Here is a 9,119-nt window from a genome sequence, read left to right on the forward strand (position 1 = left end):
CCTCATTAATGTCTTCCATACAGCTACAGAAGTCTTTCCACGATTCTCTCTTGGCTCTACGTACTTCTTTCTTATATACTTTTAGTAGATCCTTATACTCCTTCCAACAGAACTCATTGTAAGCGACCTTGGCTAACCCATAGAATTCATGTACTCTACGCTTTTGTGCTCCTAGTTCCTTGTTCTACCAAGGAGGCCTTACCTTGCGTCTATTACGTGCTGGGGGCAGGATCTTTTGTAGACTTTAACGAGAGTAGTTGCAAACAACTCAACCCCTTTCTCAAGTGCGACGTGCTTTCTCTTATCTTTCTGCTAGCTAATAGCTGCCTTATCCATAGATAAACCCCGCGTTGCACATTAAGTGACTCTACGCTATTTAAATTAGCATCTTTTGCCATGTTGTTAAAGGCCCCAGATATATCTAGAAATACTCCTAGAAATACTCCTAGAGCATACTCCTTATATTCTAATACCTTTCCTATGCTTAGTACAAGTGAGTTAAGTGCAGTTTCAGTAGATCTGCCGTTAGTGTAAGCATGTTGCGCCTTGGATAATTCGTCCGGCGCAATTGTGTCTCTCATGTATGTTTCTAGAATCTTCTCCGACGTTTTCAGGAGAAATGACTTCAGACTAATGGGCCTGTATTCCTTCGATTAGAGAAGGTTTGCTTTTTCCCGCTTTTGGAATAAACACAACTTTGTCTTCTCTCCACAATACAGAAACGTAGCTGAACCTCAAGCATCCCCTGAGTATCGTTCCTAACCATGGTACTACAAGATGGCTTACCTTTTGGAGCATGGCTGGGAAGATTCCATCCAGTATCTTGTTAGACGTAACTACGTTCGTCGGGATGTCGTGCACAATATCTCTTCTAGCTTCGAGATCTGTAGTGTCCGCACTTTCTGGAAAATGTGTGCCGACTAGGTCTTCTAGAGAGTCTTCACAACTGTCAGCCCACTCTCCGTTAATTTTTCGTGTTGTTCTTGGTATAGACGGATTTGTAGGTAGCAGTTTCCTAAGTCTAGCCACCTCATAAATGTCTTCCATACAGCTACAGAAGTCTTTCCACGATTCTCTCTTGGCTCTACGTACTTCTTTCTTATATACTTTTAGTAGATCCTTATACTCCTTCCAACAGAACTCATTGTAAGACCTTGGCTAACCTATAGAATTCATGTACTCTACGCTTTTGTGCTCCTAGTTCCTTGTTCTACCAAAGAGGCCTTACCTTGCGTCTATTACGTGCTGGGGGGCAGGATCTTTTGTAGACTTTAACGAGAGTAGTTGCAAACAACTCAACCCCTTTCTTAAGTGCGACGTGTGACCTGTATTTCCGGGGTATCAGTGGCGTTGTTGATAGTATATCCCGATATAAGTCCCAGTTCGTATTCTAAGGGTTTCTAAAGGATATATTTTTGTGTTTTGAGCGGAATATAACCTGAAAGCTAATGAATCTCTGATCCGAGAATGAAGACCTACACAACACTTCCCATTCCTGTACCATAACTTGCTTGCTTGTGTAGAGTGTTAAATAAAGTACATTCTTCGAGGTTGGTCCAACGTATGTTCGTTCTTCACCTCTATTAGCTATTTCTAGGCTACTCTGAAGAATATAGTTAAATAGTGACTCCCCTCGGGCGTTTATGTCTGCACTACCCCAGACCGTGTAATGTGCGTTAGCGTCAGTTCCTACCACCAGAGCGTGCTTCTTTCTACTAGCTTTCGAAGTTCTATCTGTGGTGCTTCTTGATCATGTGGCATATAGCAAGACCCAAAGAGTAACGTCTCATCCTTCCAGCCCTCCAGCGCCACCATTGTCAGATCGTCTGAAGAAATATTATGATTAATATAAGAACATATACATTTTTAAACCATTATCACTGTTCTTACCTTATTCTTTGCAATCGGGATGTAGGTGTTGTAGTTATGTGACTTTAGACCGGAGACTATGTTGCCCAATGCGTGGAAATAATGGGATGACAGGGGTTTGGGAATAACAGAGGTATCTTCGTCGATACGGTGATCTTCGCATGTTGATTGGATGGCCACCAAATACGCCGTAAAGCAGGTTGGATGACTAGCCAATCGCCATATGGAGCTTCCCTCTTAGTTCGTGTTGGGCCAGTCCCCATGATATGAGGGTTAGTCCACCACTTAAGCCTCATCCCCGCGGCAAGGAGACCAACATGATGCGGAAAGCAAAAATACAAACAAAACGAAAAAAGAATGCAGATGACATTTCCTATGCCTCAATCCACAATACCGAGGACACCGCTGAATCTAAAGAGGGAGGAGTTAACTTCACAAACATTAACAGTGCAGTTCACACGCACAACACACTGTCTGCTGGCGCTCTATGTCTGCTAGTTTTGGGTGTCATATCGCCCAAATTCCGTAACTGTGGGAAGCAGGCAAGGTACATTTTAGGTGCATGTGATGTTGCAAGCGGTGCAAGCCTAGATTAAGAATTACATGTCTTCACTAAGTCAGTAAATTTTTAGTTCTAATAGAGATAAGATGTGCTCATAGAGCGCTATAAAATATAAATTTTTTTAACTTTATTTTAATTTTAATTTATATTGCATGTTTAGACGTCCATATGTACAATTTATTCCCAGTTTCTTACCTGATTCACACCTTTGAAATGCTGCTGGGGAATAAGTGATGCTAATCTCATTGTTTTGCATTTTATTTGCTTTATATTTTTTATACAATAGAAGAATGTTTACCATCAAAAATGTAATTGGCTGTGCTATCTTTCCTTAACCACAATTTTAACGATTTCGCTATTCGGTAACCCCTTTAATAACGAAAATCGATATGACAAAATCAGCTGTTTGGTTAACATATCGATTAACGCAAACTAAACGAGAATAATTTTGTTGTTGTTCAAATGGCTACCACAGGTCTGGGCAATCGGCAAACTACTGGGGTAAAACAACCTATCCTAAGGTAGGCCAAAATTAGGACTGATTCCGAAAGCAGGCTATCGGAGCGAACAGTGGTGGGTAACGCGGTGTATACTACGGACTTGGGCAACCGCAGTGTGGAAGAACCAGACACAAAGAATCTCGCTGATCCAAAGGCCAAATCGGATGATAGATACGGTGTCGCAGAGGCCTGCAGTGAACAAAAGAGGAAATCGGGTCACAAAAGTTCAATGGTGTTTCTTCAGAAGTTGAGCAAACGTGACCCAAATTCTCTTTCCACACACGAGATAAAGCGCTGAGGAAGAAGCAAACGTACAACGTCCAAAAATACAAGAAGCAGCATGCTTTGAGTATGACGGTGAACGCGAGGTTTCCACGTCAGTCCGGTCCAGAAAAAAACGCGCCAGACTACAACTCTCCTGCGAAAGCCGGAACAATCTTCGAAGTCAAAAGCCTCAGGTGGAACAAAGCGTTCGGAAACGGAGACTACCCTTTACTTACTTGAGACCTTCAACTTGAAAAGCTGCGGCTTTGGTATAGAAAACGGCAACTTTTGAAAACTATCGTAAAACAATAAATTTTAATTCATTTAATTAACTTATATAAGCATAACTTGTTTGCTTAATTTAAATAAAAAGGAACTTCAGGTACTAAGATAAAGACATAAACAAGTAGAGCTGCGGAATTAATTTTTAATCTACTTAATATCACGGGGAGATTCCTAAATCCTGTGGTTATTGAAACGATGATGTTGTGAAAAAATCCAAATATCAACTCGTTTCTTCAGTTTCGAAATTACAATTTTTCTACAATAATTTTTCTAAATATAATTAGGATGTAGAATTTATTTTAATCTAATACTTAGTTGCACTCAACAAACTGCCGCGCTTGAATTATTTTGAAAATATAAAACAAAAGAAATACCATTTACGATGAATTATTAGTTTCTTCATGAAAAAAATCTTCGTTCGTGGGGCCCAGCGGGCAAGGTGAGTATGTGCATTTAGAGATTATTAACTTGGCAAGCGGACAATTCATAGGCAATAGGAGTACCAAAACGCTGTATAACAATGAGTCGCCTGTTAAAAAACGTAGAAAGGAGGAGATGACTCGGCTTAGAATACTATAAGTATATTGTCATCACCAACCATTGATCTGTAGAGTTAGTCATATGAGCACGAATGCTACTTCGTATGTCCAGTCCTGTCGTGTTCTCTTGATGTCTTTTGTCTCTACAATTGTTCAGAGCTCCTCGAGAAAATAGGACCAACCCACCATAGGTGATGACGTAATACTTCGGAGGGGGTTATACCTCTTGAAGTGATGTCTGCAGGATTCTGTTCAGAACGGACGTGATTCCAACACTGGGAAGGGAGGACTTCTTGAATTTCAACGACGCGATTGGCAATAATCGTCATGCATCTTCTAAGGCAAGCTTGCAACCATACCAATGTTACAGTAGAGTCAGTCCAAGCGCAAAGCGGGTAGCGGAGATTAGGCCAGCAGTGGACAGATATGGCAACGATGTTGATTTAAGCGGTGCCACTTTGGTTTTCGAAGAAATTAGTGGCACAGTAATGCTACTGTCGCTTTGTGTTGTACGCGCGTACAGTCAACGGCTTAAGCGCACTCGGACGTGTCAGCGAAAATGTGCACTTGCGTAAATTACCCAACTGCTTCCGTACAAAGCTAACCGTTCACCTTCAGATATGCCAACTGCTGCAGTTGTATGCGATGCTCCAACCACTTCGTGGCGATGATCTCAATTATGTTTCCACTTAATTCAGCGTAGTTAGATTCCCACTTTCGAAGTTCAAACTAGTACAACCATTTGATGAATCTCTTAAAGTGATTGGACAGCTAAATGAGACGTAGCTGACACTCCGCACGTCACGTGAACCATGCGAAAATCTTGGATGGGCAGGGAGTCTACATAAATACCGTCAGTTGAACTATAGGGGTGCCAGATGGACCCTTACGAAATTCTGTACAGATAAGTTTATCCATAACGTCCATGCCAATCAATATATCGACTAATCCAGGCTTCATAAACCGTGGATTTCCTAAAAACAAACTTCTGATAGGCGGCCACATCGAAAAAGCTGTAGTCTGTGTTGGTAAGTCGCTCGTAATTTTGAGCAAAATTAGCGTTTTGACAGTGAAACATTCCGTGCTCCATCCTCCATGCGCTGACCTAATTCCAGTAATGTATACTTCGGATGATATTCACGGCAGGTCCTACCGGTGCACACACGCCTCGGTCACAAAGGAAGCATGCAATTAAGAGTCGAGTAAACGGAACAGTCGCGTATCTTCACTAATGCGGTTGATAATAACACAACTCCTTGTACTGGGATGGGCGGATTGGAGCTGGAGTTGAAGCATGAAGAGACACGTGCTCCGGCAGCGCTCACTGGAAGTTCAAAAGCTTCTGCGCTCTCCTTTGATGTGGCGTCAGCACCGGACAACGGACGGGTTGCGTTGTTAACGTAATTGTGGAAAAATCTAACACACGAAATTTTTCACAACCGTAAGTTTTATGAAAACTATATTGTAGTGCATATACGTTATTCTGGAGGACGGAGGTTCATCACTAACGAGCGTTAGCTCCCACTGCACCAACCAATCATCCCAAAACTCAATCAGACGGACCAAAGATTTAAGCTCACGAACATGCTGTAGGAACACTTGAATTACGCCTTTGATTGCATCAGCATTGTCAAGCGTAGCCCGCCGATGGTTAAGGCCAAAGCACGAAAATGAACTTCTCCAATTACACGAATAACCTTATACCGCGATGCTAATAGACCCCAAACTTCAATGTAATTTGTGTCACATATTTTAAATCCACTGATAATTTTCAACTCGCCACCCTTCAAGCAGCTTAGGAGGTAGTGCAACTTTTGTCCATCCTATAAACCAGAGTTACTGTCGACTAACGAGGAAAACGCGATCCTTTCTGTAATCACCGGAGAATGTGGGTAACTTCAAGCTCAAGCCGTAGGGTAGCGCGTTTCGGCTTGGATACGCAAATGTTCTTCTAGCTCAACAATATCGACACCATAAGAAATTTCGACAGCGTCTTGGGCAACATTAAAACGAACCCACTGTTCAGTCAATAACTGGGGGTAGCTCGCAATATTTTCCGCATCCATAGTGAATGCCTCATCAATAATTTTTGCCATATACCGTTTAATGGCATTGAGAGCGGAATCTCGCGTTTTAACGGAATTCGACATTTTGTCTTAAGTTTCGAATTTGGTGTACCGTACTTCCAATGCTCAAAGGAAAGTCACGGTGGGCTTTTAGAACTTTCGCAATGTAAACTGCAGGAACGGCTGCACAAACCTTACACACGATTTAATGCACCCATTACACGTTATATTTGTGGTTGCAAACTTTTATCACCAGAACGTAGTTTTATTGAATAATTAGTTGCTTTGGATCTTCCAGCAAGATTCCGCTCAAGTCCATAAGGCAAAAACCACCCAGCACCAGACCTGAATCCATTGAACTACAGTTTGTGGTCAGAATTGGAGAAAATGGCCTGTCGAAGACTTTATGGCAGGACTAAGCATATGAACAAAGAATTTATTTTAATCAAATTCTTAAGTGGACTCAACACGATTTATACATGCGATAGATTTCATTCGTTAGATTGTTGAAGGCTTCCGCGGCAGCTATGGGTCCCTATGGCTTCCGCCATCATTTTATTCGCCTGGGCACTTGCAGAGAGCTTTCGGCTAGGATCTTTCACAAAATAACAAAAACAATTAATATAATACCACTTTTATGTATTGAAAATAAATTACTTTTAAAGTGCCTACTTGCTGTTTCGCGATTTCTACGGTTTCTACACTCGACTCTAGTAAAAAAGCATCACCAATGGACAAATATAATGAAATTATTTCACATGAATTTCAAAGGAAATTGGTTTTAGTGAGTCTGCCTGTTTTTCAGCTATTTCCATAACTTTCTTCCGACCATCACCGTTCCATGCGCTTTCTTTTTAAGTTCGCTCGCGGTGTTTTCCTATCTGAGGTGTTCGAATTACATGACTTTAACGTCCTTAAAGTCGACGGGGCTTCCGAAATCACGCTTTCATTTCCCACTTCGAATTTGAATTGAATTCTCTAAAAATTAGCAAACTAGTGAGTTACACCTAAAACACACACTTCATTCAATTTACCTCCTCTAATGTAATATTTTCAGCTGTTGAATAGTGCCCATTCCTCCTCATTGATAGACCTGTTTTCAGTCGAAGCTTGCTTCCTTCGTCGTCCTTTGATGCCGGTGTGGCTTTTTAAGTCCCGCCATACCTTTTTTGGGAAATGATTAACATCTCGAATAGAATTAAATACTAACACAATGTTTTCTTACGGTGTGCTATTTAGCGACGGTCCTCTCTGCTACACTCAGACTCTTTAGCATTATTGCTACCATGCTCCGCTAAGCCCGGATTTCCATTAAGGGGTAACACCACTGTAGAAATTTCAAAAAATTGATTTTTTTTTATAAGCTTAAAAAATTCTTTGAACCTTTTAAAATACAGAACAAAAAGTTTTATACGTTACCGAAGTTTATTTCATAAATATTTAAAGCTTTTAACCAAGCGTTAGTGACTGCTACCTAACGACTTCTCCAAATTTCCAAACTTTAAACGCGCTTTTCCCAAAACACGTTTTCTGAAATTGGCACGCAGCATAACTCAAACAATTTTAAATATTTTTAATCAGGTTTTTCACTACGTCTGTATAACAACCTTCTTAAGAGAAGAGCGTAGGGGATTTTCGATAGATTAATTTAAACGATTGTTATAATTATTTAAGTGCCGTTTTTTTAGTCCAAAATAGAGTTTTTTCCGTCAAATGCTTGCTAATTCCACAAAAATAAATATTTTTTAAATCCCCTACGTGTTTCTCTAGCTTTTCTTATCTAGATTAAGAAAAAAAATGTTTCTTTGTTCCAGATTAAAATTTGCACCCTCTGTGCTGCGTGCCGCGGAGCTCCTTCAAGAGAAACCACATTACAAAAAAGGTACTTACCAGAAAGAATTGATCCCCAAAAAATTTTGAACATTGAAATTTTGAAATTGCTCTTGAAGTAAGGACTAAGATATGTCTTTTTTTTGCTGCGATATCGGTTTATTTGCCTCCTGATCAAGAACTCGATCCTCGCCAATTAAAATCAATTTTGATTTCACTGCCACAGCCACGTAGCATTTGCGGGAATGTTAATTCGGGGAGCCCCTCTTGAGCTTTTCTGTTCCGAAAAGAGGGATATACCGTTGATGAAGAAATTTGTTCTATAGACTATATATTAGTAATTTCAAATGATAAATCTCCGGCACATTTCTCTACGTGGCATACATTTACGCATGTTGATATTTTGATATCTTCCAACAGTATTTATCCATTCCTTTCTTGGAAGATCTGAGATTCGTTCTGCGGCAGTGATTACTAACAAATAGTTTTTCTCCTTAATTGTGACAGAGGGAATAAAACTGTACACGTCCTTAAGTTTAAACAGATTGGGTTCAATACAGAATATCGTGGGATGAATAAATTCAACTTCAACCGCTTAAGCTCAACATTTACGAGGAAGCCGCTTCACTTAAAAAGTTTATTGTGCGTGCAGCCCTTTCGTCTATACCAAAAACTCGCCCAAGTTTTTCAAAAAAATGTGATCTCTGGCGGCCGCCGTAGCCGAATGGGTTGGTGCGTGATTACTATTTAGAATTCACAGAGAGAACGTTGGTTCGAATCTCGGTAAAACACCAAAATTAAGAAAAACATTTTTCTAATAGCGGTCGCCCCTCGGCAGGCAATGACAAACCTCCAAGTATATTTCTGCCATGAAAAAGCTCCTCATAAAAATATCTGCCGTTCGGAGTTGGCTTGAAACTGTAGGCCCCTCCATTTGTGGAACAACATCAATACGCACACCAAAAATAGGAGGGGGAGCTCGGCCAAGTTGGAATGCGACCCGTGCCTATTGGGTGGGTTTGGCTGCCGAGGGATGAAATTAGGCTGTCTTTTCAAGAAGTCCTCTTGATACCAGGCCGCTTCAGGTTGCAACGGTGGCTTTACCAAGTATAGGGCACTGCCATGGTCGACCGATTATTTCCCCAATATTCTCTTCAGTCACCGCACATGGCGACATGTGCAGCCCCCTGGCGAGGCAGGTGAC

General features: G+C 41.0%; 1 long non-coding RNA gene and 1 pseudogene across 1 annotated transcript; both read right to left on the reverse strand.

Annotated features, from left to right (window-relative positions):
- The window catches only part of LOC128870020 (cytochrome b-like), a 44,984-nt pseudogene extending 42,307 nt beyond the window's left edge, over positions 1-2,677 (reverse strand).
- Positions 2,678-6,817: 4,140 nt separating this feature from the next.
- Positions 6,818-8,101, reverse strand: LOC128869675 (uncharacterized). The gene is made up of 3 exons (XR_008455360.1): positions 7,311-8,101; positions 7,120-7,249; positions 6,818-7,063 (listed from the first exon to the last, which is right to left on the reverse strand). It is a non-coding gene; the product is annotated as an uncharacterized LOC128869675 (long non-coding RNA).
- Between the last annotated feature and the right edge of the window lie 1,018 nt (positions 8,102-9,119).

Source organism: Anastrepha ludens, chromosome X, assembly GCF_028408465.1.
Source record: "Anastrepha ludens isolate Willacy chromosome X, idAnaLude1.1, whole genome shotgun sequence".
Classification (NCBI taxonomy): domain Eukaryota; kingdom Metazoa; phylum Arthropoda; class Insecta; order Diptera; family Tephritidae; genus Anastrepha; species Anastrepha ludens.